Raw genomic sequence first — 9,637 nt, forward strand, 5'->3', positions numbered from 1 at the left:
TGTGTGTGTGTGTGTGTGTGTGTGTGTGTGTGTGTGTGTGTGAGAACGGGATGGAGAGAATCTCGTTATTTTCCTATCTTCCTGTGTAAAGCCCTTCTAATTCCACATCACCTTCAACACTGCATGACCGCTCAAGGTGATGGAACAGGACAGGCCCGGAGTCCAAATTGACGCTCACACACACGCCCATATCTACACAAATTGAGAGTGCAATTTCAGGACAGTCTGGTAAAGGAGGGGTTGTTCTGCTACAGCGCTGGGCAGAGCCGAGCATTCGAGGAGGGAAGAAGATATTAGGAAGGACAGGAAGGGTGTGTGTGTGTGTGTGTGTGTGTGTGTGTGTGTGTGTAAGAAGGGGGAGTGGAGGGTAAGGAAAGGTAAGAAGGGGAGCACAAAGACAGTATTGGAGAAATCTTTAGAGAGAAGCAGAGCTTCTTCTAGCAACCTTGTGCGTGGAAAAAATCCCATATTTACCTGGTGGTATATTTAATATGCTCTTTGTGTAGATTTGATGGTGTGGTGTTTGACTAATACCACAAAATACCACATAATACCTACATTTTGGACCAAATGTGTCAATGACTGATGCTCAACATCTGACTATTAATATGTTTTTAGTGTTAGTTGAGTTGGATATCTCTGAACGGGACACAGGATACTAAAAATCCCCAGGACCATTATAACCTCACACTGAACTGCATAGCATTGCAAAACTGTAAATGGAGTGGGTGTTTGCCAACCAGTCGGCCCTTTTCACAGCAACCATTTTGACATGTCATAGCAGGGTCAACACAGGAGTAATTGATCAAATGAATTATGGTCCTGTTGTGTCAGAGCGTTTCCAGTGATCCACCATGCACTATTATGACCCTGGTCCTCCTAAATGGAACAGGGCCATAATTAATCTTAATAATTACACCTCTGTTTACCCTGCAATGGAATGTCAAAAGGGCTGTTGTGAAAAAGGTCTTTTAAGGTCCCGTTCCTCTCTAGATATTGTCTGGAAATGGTAAAATCTCCAGATTTATTAATGGATCTCAAAACATTAATCTTCTCCTGCTTTTTACTATCAATGAGCAATGTACGACATATGTTCTCCTAAGAACCAACTATGATCTAAATCTGAGTTGCACTTCTTATTCATCAATTTATTTATAACTTTTTATTCATTAAATTATTTAAAACAAACCAAAATAGATTCAGTAAGAAATGTGAAAATAATCAGATATGATACAATACTATTAAAGCCCAACCCTATCAACAGTATAAGTACACTTGTATATATCTGCAGAAGAGGGCTGTGTGGTAATGGCAGTCGGTGTAAACACAAGGAATGAGACTTGTCCAAGTCAAGCAGAGAGTGTGGTCTGCCAAAAGAAATCAGGCCGAGCCCCATCTACGAAATCATGTTCCTTCTCTTTCTCCTGCAAGACTGTTCCTGCTTTGTACTACAATTATATTAGATATTGCAATGGTGACATTGCACAGTGGGGAGAATAGGAAGTCCAGGAGTTAAAATGTGAGGATACCTCCAAATCTGGTGACCCTGATTCTATTCTATTCTTAGCTGCCAGTTTGAATGATTTTTTTTCAAGCAAAAGGTTTGTTTATCTTTGTGGTTTTATCAAAGTCACACTGGCTAAAATGAATGTTCAGCTCCCTTTGAAACACTTGGAAAGTATGGGTCAGTTTGTGCTGCTGTGGCATTGCTAGCAACTCCACATTGATCATGAACAGTTTGAGACAGTTTGTGCTCATTTTGTCAAATTTTAGTTCGAGATCAACTTGAGTTTTTGAGTATAAAGACAAAAACTAAAGACAAACAATATTGTCTACATGTTTCCTCCCCTTGAACAGCCTTCAAACCATCCCATGGAACAACATTGTTTTGCTATGGCGCATGTACACGCTGCGGCTCTTAGCTCCCAAGGATTTCCCTACATTTTTGTCTTCGTTTGTTGTTCTTTTCGTATCTATCGCTAATGACATACATTCATCAACATCTGAAAGGGAAGTGTGGGGAGTAAGTGCAGCAGACTTTGAGACGAACACCGCCCATGGCCGACCAACCGGCCAGACCCGCCGGAACAAACGCCACCAAACTGCCCCAGGGAGGGGAGGGAGGGGAGCTGAGATGGAAGCTAAGCTAACCCAGCTAGGCCCTAAGGCTACTCCACTACCCATTCTACTGATGGCTGTCTGATGTCCGGTGGCAGAAAAATAAGATGTCATGTGTTGTTTTACAAATGGGCTACAACTGAATTTCGTTGTGCATCCCTGTGTTGCATGATGACAATAAATGATCCCTGAATCCCGAACGAGTCAACCCATTAGTTTAACGTTACATGTCCATCCATTCATTGTGAACATCCCACTCATAGTGAACTGAGATCGACTGCCCTCTCTTCAGCTTCGGGCTATCAGCATGTTTAAGTGATCTGCAGATCTTATCTGATGACACAGAGTCACATTACCATTAACCATCCCAGTATCTACGACATCTGTCCTGATACGTAACCCTAATCAACCTCATTGTCGTGTTTTGGGTCTCTGGTTTAATCTGATGACATCTTGCTACTGATGCATCAATGAATTCACTTCTTCATCCTAGCTAGTCCGACACCATCACTTAGCTGTTCACTTATATGGAGCCTTAGGTGATCTGATACTGTGAGGAATGTGTTTGTTTTTCTTTAGTTTATCAGATATTTGTTTACTTATTCTTGGATCAGGTATATCCTAATTTAAATCCCAACTGTATGCATTTCACACTGTGCCAACGAGGTATTGATTAAGACCTTCAACTGAGTTTTGGAGATGGGTCAATAAAGTACCACATTTTCTTTTAACCAAAACCATTTTTAAATCAATGATTTTTGGTTTTATACTGATGAGACCTACTGCTGCTTCTTAATATGTAACATCTGGGTACAATATAGATATTGTCTACTCTCCTATTGCTTTCCTCATGACAATAGAAAATCTGTCTAGTACATTAAGACGCATTGTCTTTTTACCAAGTGTGTAAAACATCTTTAACAAAACATTCTCTAGTCTACTTGTATGCTAAGAAACTGTGACGATCAGGTTTGGACAAAAACGTCCAATTTTGACTTCTTTGTTCTCTCAACTAAATCTGCCATTTGTGCAGCTTCCTCTTTCTTTCTTTCTTTCTCGACCGCTTCACCTTAAATGATGCCTACCATCAGTTAAGACGTTTTCCACCATGTTATCTACGCTAGAGTATCATCATTACCTGCCTTTTTAACACAGTGATGAATTTGAGAGACACTCTTCTCTGACCTCATGTTCAACCCTTTTGTTATCCATCCATCCATGTGTTGAGGTTATCTGCGTGTATCAAATGACACCTTTAAAACAGGGGGTCTATTAGCTGCTATCTTATCCTATAACTCCTGAATAGTGGAAATTATTGCTTAAACGTTATCATGCATAGTTATTGTAACGTTTGTGAATGTAAGAATTCCAAACTGCAGCACAAATGTTTCATTAAAGGTTTAATAACACTTTCTAATGTAACACAAACATGCACACATGCACTAAGGCACTTACAGTTTATTAGTAAACTGTCAATTTATTTCAATGATTTGCAGCATTATGTTCAATTATTTACTGGAGCTTAATAATTTATTTATTCATTCATATTTTTATTGATATATTTTTTTGCTTTCCCTTCTATAGCTGACCTTGCAACCAGATGATCAAATCCTTTAAATTTAGATTCAGCAGATAAGTGTCTAAATATTGCAGGAAATTCATTTTTGATGTGTGTGAGCATCATGTCATATCCTTATCATCTGTGCTCATGATATAAGTGTGAAAACTACACATTTTGAACAAAAATAGGACAGATAATACAGTATATACACAAATTCAGTACTGTATACACATATATACACACATTTGTGCAGACATAGCCATTATACATAGTGTCATTTACTGTAACACACACACACACACAAAAAAAAAACTCCTTCCCTCCCACACACAACTAAATTGTTACCCTTCATTAGCCGCAACTTTCAAATCAAGGGCAAGTATAATGTTTTTTCTTAATCAGAAGGATTGTAAAAGAAAACAAACAATAAATAAATAAAAGAAACTGCTGAAAGTTTGATGCTGAACAGCCTTTTGCTTTTTATTTAAATAAGGGAACAACCTCCGCTACCGTCTGTCCCCTCTGGCTGTATCGGAAAAAGTCAATATTTCAAGAGAGCAGAGATACTCATTAAATATTTCAAACAAAGAAGGACCAGCATCGCTACCCAGTCTCTCTCTCGCTCTTTCTCTCGCTCTTGCTCTCTCTCTCTCTCGCTCTCTCTAGCTCTCGCTCTCTATCAGTTCTCTGTAACTTATTTTCCTACGCTCTTCCCTTTATTCACATGAAGCTTGAAAAGACAAATAGGCAACCAAAACAAAGTTAATAGACCAACACTGACAGTCCAAGAGAATATATTTATCCTGTGGTCTATAGTATATACGTACATGTACAGTACATATTAGGTACCACACTGTCCTGAATCTCCACATTTGTACCTATACTTTCTGCTGACTAGGTAGATATTTCAGGCTGTGGAATGGGTTAAGAGGAAGGTTAATGGGTTTTTCCAGTGAGGAAGGGTTGAAATGGGGGTTAATGGGTTTTAAGGTGTGGCAGTGGATCAGTGTATAGCCATTTCAACCATAAAGTTACCTTGGTGATCAATTCATCACCAGGCAGAGGCAGCAGACCCACCTTGAACCCACGGGAGCTGTTGGGTTAAATAAATGTCCACTTTGCTGCTCTCTCTTGTCAAATGACTGAACACACTTGAAGAGTGAATGCGACCTGTGACCAGTTGGTAGAAGCTATTATTTATATGCTGCTCTAAACACTCTGCCTGTCTGTCCAGGAAAAATATATTCTGACACACAGGAAGTGATGTGTTTTTGGAATACACAGAAGAAGAGCTGGGAATTTGCATGAGCAGCATTAGCCACCATGGCAGAGCAGACAATGCAAAGAGCGACATCTACAGAAACAACATGCCAGATAAAAGTACTGCAGGCTGTTCTCATACTGTGTTTGTAGCTATACATACGAAACGTTGTGCATTCATATATAACCCACATAATCAATAATCCACGTAATCCTGAACTAGGACAGATGATGTTTTTTTACCATGTACCTTGTTACTGTCCACTTTGCTGCTGTGATCCTGTAAATTTCCCCATTGCGGGACTAATAAAGTATTAACTTATTTTATCTTATCTTAAAAAACACAGGAGTCTACGTTGACTTTTTGGTCACTTCATACTTAAGTAATATCCTTCTGTACTTATTTTAACCCAAGCATAGTTGGTTAGTTTTTTTTGCCTTAATTTAATCAAGCATTTCAAACATTCTTAATTTAACCCAAACGACAATCTTTTCCCAAAGTTAACCAAGTAGCATTGTTGCCTAAAGACCTCTTGGGCGTGAGCAGGTGCACAGATCGCTTGTGTTGCTGGATATTCGGAGGAAAAATATGTTTAGTACTGGCCCATATCGATACATTGCTTTCTATTCATTTGGTGCCCATAACACACGAGGCAGCACTGTAGAAAGGAAGAAGGGGCTATTTAATTTAATAACGGAAGAGTTTATCAAGTCATAAACAGTGATGTGCTGACTTTTCATGTCCAATCTGGCTCCTATTAATCAAAGCTACCTTTGTTTTGTAAGCTGCTGGCCTCTTCAAAAATCATGAAACCATCGGCATTTCTTTTTTACGTTTGTAATTTGTTGTCATTCAAGTTTGCTACTTACCTACAGAACATATTTTGCCTAATTCTTAACTACATGTACAATCCATCATGGATCTCAATCAGGCCTGATGGTGTGAGGATCTTACTGTGTTTTAAGAGGTTCCTTATATGTCCTTCCTGTACTTCTTGAAGATTTTGTTGGATTTGAGAACTTTTTTTTCTTTTTTTATTCTACAGCAAGAGTATAACCATCAAAAAATAATGTCATGCGCAGTAAAGTACTCCACTGATTTAGTGTTGCATGACAATAACATTGTCAGACTGACACAATGGACAACACAGCAGAATATGTTGTCTTTTTTTGTTCCGTCGGTCACATTCATTACCCACAATACAACACAGTTCGGTAGCAGATTGGGGTGTGGGTTTGCTAGTACCTGCAAATGTAGCCTGAAGCAGAGATGAGGTGCAGCTACAGAGGTCTGGTAAACTCACTTCTCTCAAACTCCACACAATGATGATTTTCATTTTCAAACTTGTAGTCTTAAAACCCAACCCACGCTGACTCAAGTGACATCACTTGAGGACATTTATCAGACTTTACACAGCCTCCTCTGGAGCTGTACAAGTCTTTAAACAACTTTGTTGACCTGTAAACTTTGATGTGTAAAAATTCTAATAAGCCATACGTTCAAGAAAATGGCCTCCTGTATGCTGAAAATCACTGTGAAGTGGAGGTTTCCATTAAAGCAACCAAGATGAAAGACCCTTGTGCAAGAGCACAATTAACACAGCACAGTATAACTATCATCCTACACCTTGTTGGACCATCCACTGCAGCCAGAACACACCTCACTGCACAAGGTAAAGGGGTTAATTTGTGGTTAACAGTATGGTAATTGAAGGGTTACTGTGCAGGTGAAGTGGGTTTCAGGTGAAGGGGTTATACAGACCAGTGAGACCTGGGATTACAAGACTGAATAGGAGAGATGACAGACAAAATACACACCTGCGAGTTTCAAAACACGTATACACCCACTGACGCACAAAATCATGCTGGTGAAGGCTAAAAAAAGAAGATGCTGATACTACAAATAGCATAAAAGAGACCAGATATTTAAAGCTTGATAAAAAGCAGATGGATTGTCAAACAGAGGATGAAGAGGAGAAAAGAGAGGGGTGGAAGAAAGGATGAGAGCACGGCAGAGTGGCACGGGATAAGCCTCTGTCATTAGTTGTGGGATTTCAACGGAAACCTGCAGGAAAAGGCAGAAGTAAATGAGATTATGGAACAAAAGTGGCAGTGTGGCAGCATGGAGGGTAGAGGGAGGAGTGGAAGGATGAGGCACACAATAACCGCAGGTGAAAGGACCAAAGACTTATAATCCTCTATATGTCCACTGGTTTCTTTATCCAACACTGATTTATAGTCTGTTAAAAATTCATATAATGCGTAATTGTGCTTGTGAGCCTTGAACAAAAGCTTTTAAAAGCAAACACTGTTACCATTTCAAGGCTTTACCAATGGAGGTAGACCTTATTATTATGTTCCCAGACTGAAAACATAACTTCAGTGCGTCTAACCAATGCCAGCTGAAAAAGACAGATTCTCTGTAAAAGCGATAATCATTCCCCTTATTAAATCCCTCACTTCCACTGGTGGACCATCAGGAAATAAAACATCCAAGATACACATTCCCCCGCATACACGGAAACTCCTCTCACATTTTCCCCTTTCCTGATTCAAGCTCAGTTGACTCTCTGTCCAGCCATGCTCAAGAAAATCACCCTAATGATATGAAACCAAACCAGCAACACACATCCAGAGCTGAGTAATTCCAGCAACAACACACAGGGTATTCCCCCAGTTTCAGTATAACTTGAGGAAACTGAAATCATCCCACTTTGTTGGCTCTGCTATTAAAAGCCATTTAAAAAATGAATGTAACAGAACAGCACAGCATAGACATTTCACTTTCACATTTACACTAAATCAGTCAAACACACCTCCCTCATTACTTACTAAATTAAAACGTCTGATAAATACCTGTACTCATATGGACATAGATGCGGTCAGAAAAGACAAAGACAGATACGGGAGCTCCTGTCAGAGAATTGAAACCTCACCTTCATCATCAGCTTCCTCTGCCTGCGTCCCGGTTCAGTCCTCAGCCCCTCCTAGTCACTTCTCCCCCTTGGCAGGTGCCATCATGGTCAAATAGTCCACAGGAAAGGGCTGGAATGGGCTATTCTCTAATGTTCTCAGTCGCTCTCTTTCTGTCTTATTCTCCCCCCCCCCCCCCCCCCCCCTCTAAGTCCTTTTTAGGTTTGTATCACCACAAGAATAGCAGCATGTGTTTGTGTCAGTGTGTGTTTGCGCACAACTCCAAAGGTCCTGAAATTCCTAAGTCCTGCGCTAAAGAGCGAGCGTGGCTGAGCTCCCTCTCTGTGTCTCTCTCTCTCTCTCTCTGCACTCCTTTTCTTTTTCCTCTCGCTCCCGGCCGGGCAGAGAGGAGGGGAAGACAGCCAGGGGGTGGGACGTAAGACAGAAGCAGCTTTCAGCCAACTCTTTCTCTATCTCTTCTTTCTCCCCCCTCTGTCCCTCGCCTCGCGTCTCAGTCTTTCGTGCCTAACTTTTACTTGTTCTCTCCTTTGGCTTGTTCTCTGTGACTCTTTCACTGCTCAGCAAGGCATGAAAGCCAAGCTCTCTCTGTCCCACGCACACACACACACGCTCACACCCTCTTTCTTTCAACGCCACTCCCTCTGCCACAGTCCAGAGGTAAAGTCACTCCCTGGCTGTGTCACCCAGCCGCAGTGTCTTTTTCCTCTATTATGATTCAACATGCTTCATCACCAAAGGTTCAGTACTGCGTGGGCTCTGTGTGTCTGTACGTTTCTAAGTGATCCAGCATGTTGTTTGGCGGATGTGGTCATGATACGGATCAGAGTGTGACTGGGATAAGGGTGCACTTAACACTTGGAATTAATTTCAGTTGAAGTTCCTTCACAAGGTTCACACATTCTTTAAAATGGCAACTCATCGTTGCTCATTGTTCAACACAGGTGTTCACGGAAACTTCTATTCTGCTCCCCTGAGTTGAAAAAATATTATAAATCTCTCAACCCGGATGTCCTTGACCTTTTCTTTTCTGCTTTTGCAACATAACATGTTTTCCTCTTGTCTCAACGGAGATGAAAAGAAATTGACTTTGAGCATGAAAAGTGAGCATGAATCCTGCACATCCTGGGAAAACCTGGTCGGTTTGATGATGCAGCCCATTTCTACCCTTTAGCCATGAATGTCTCCTAATTCAAAAGTTTGCTCTAGAAAGAAAATATCCACACTTAGCATTGGGGTGAGATTTTTGCAATTAGCTTTTTAAAAGCTGCCGTTAAACAACAGAAAAGAAAAAGACATTCTTCGACATCATCTGTGTCATGGTTTTTGTTCTGTGTTCTCCAGTGAAACAACATATTGGAACAGTGTACGATTACAAGAGTTTTAAACAGATTCTTTGTATTTGATTGGACCACAAAAACTTGGACTGTAGCGCGATATGGAGCTACAGTGGACTGCGGCTCCACACACACCTCCCTTGTTGCTAAAAGTTGCAGACTGATGGATGGATGTCATGATTTTGAAATTGGTTGGTGCTAGTTTACCTAAGCACATGTCATAGTTTGTTTGCAGGATCAAAGGAAGAAAATATGATTGGATTTTTATAAAAAGATAATTTTTTTGTTGGTATTTAATAGGCGCACAATATGAGCGCGGATGTGACCTAGAAGGGTTAAACAGGCATTTTTCATTTCATCTCGACGTTAAGGTTGGAAAACTAAAAAAAGCTTGGTTAGGGTCAGGCAAAGATTGTGGTTACGGTTATTA

At 40.5% G+C, this 9,637-nt stretch overlaps 1 protein-coding gene across 1 annotated transcript in view; it reads right to left on the reverse strand.

Moving 5' to 3' along the window:
* Nucleotides 1-8,213, reverse strand: part of sema3b (sema domain, immunoglobulin domain (Ig), short basic domain, secreted, (semaphorin) 3B) — a 67,209-nt gene extending 58,996 nt beyond the window's left edge. Inside the window, exon 1 of the mRNA XM_031844684.1 lies at nucleotides 7,876-8,213. The gene's annotated coding sequence lies outside the window, so the exon portion shown is untranslated. The remainder of the gene's footprint in view (nucleotides 1-7,875) is intronic.
* Between the last annotated feature and the right edge of the window lie 1,424 nt (nucleotides 8,214-9,637).

Source organism: Anarrhichthys ocellatus, unplaced genomic scaffold, assembly GCF_004355925.1.
Source record: "Anarrhichthys ocellatus isolate YVR2014 unplaced genomic scaffold, GSC_Weel_1.0 scaffold5, whole genome shotgun sequence".
NCBI lineage: Eukaryota > Metazoa > Chordata > Actinopteri > Perciformes > Anarhichadidae > Anarrhichthys > Anarrhichthys ocellatus.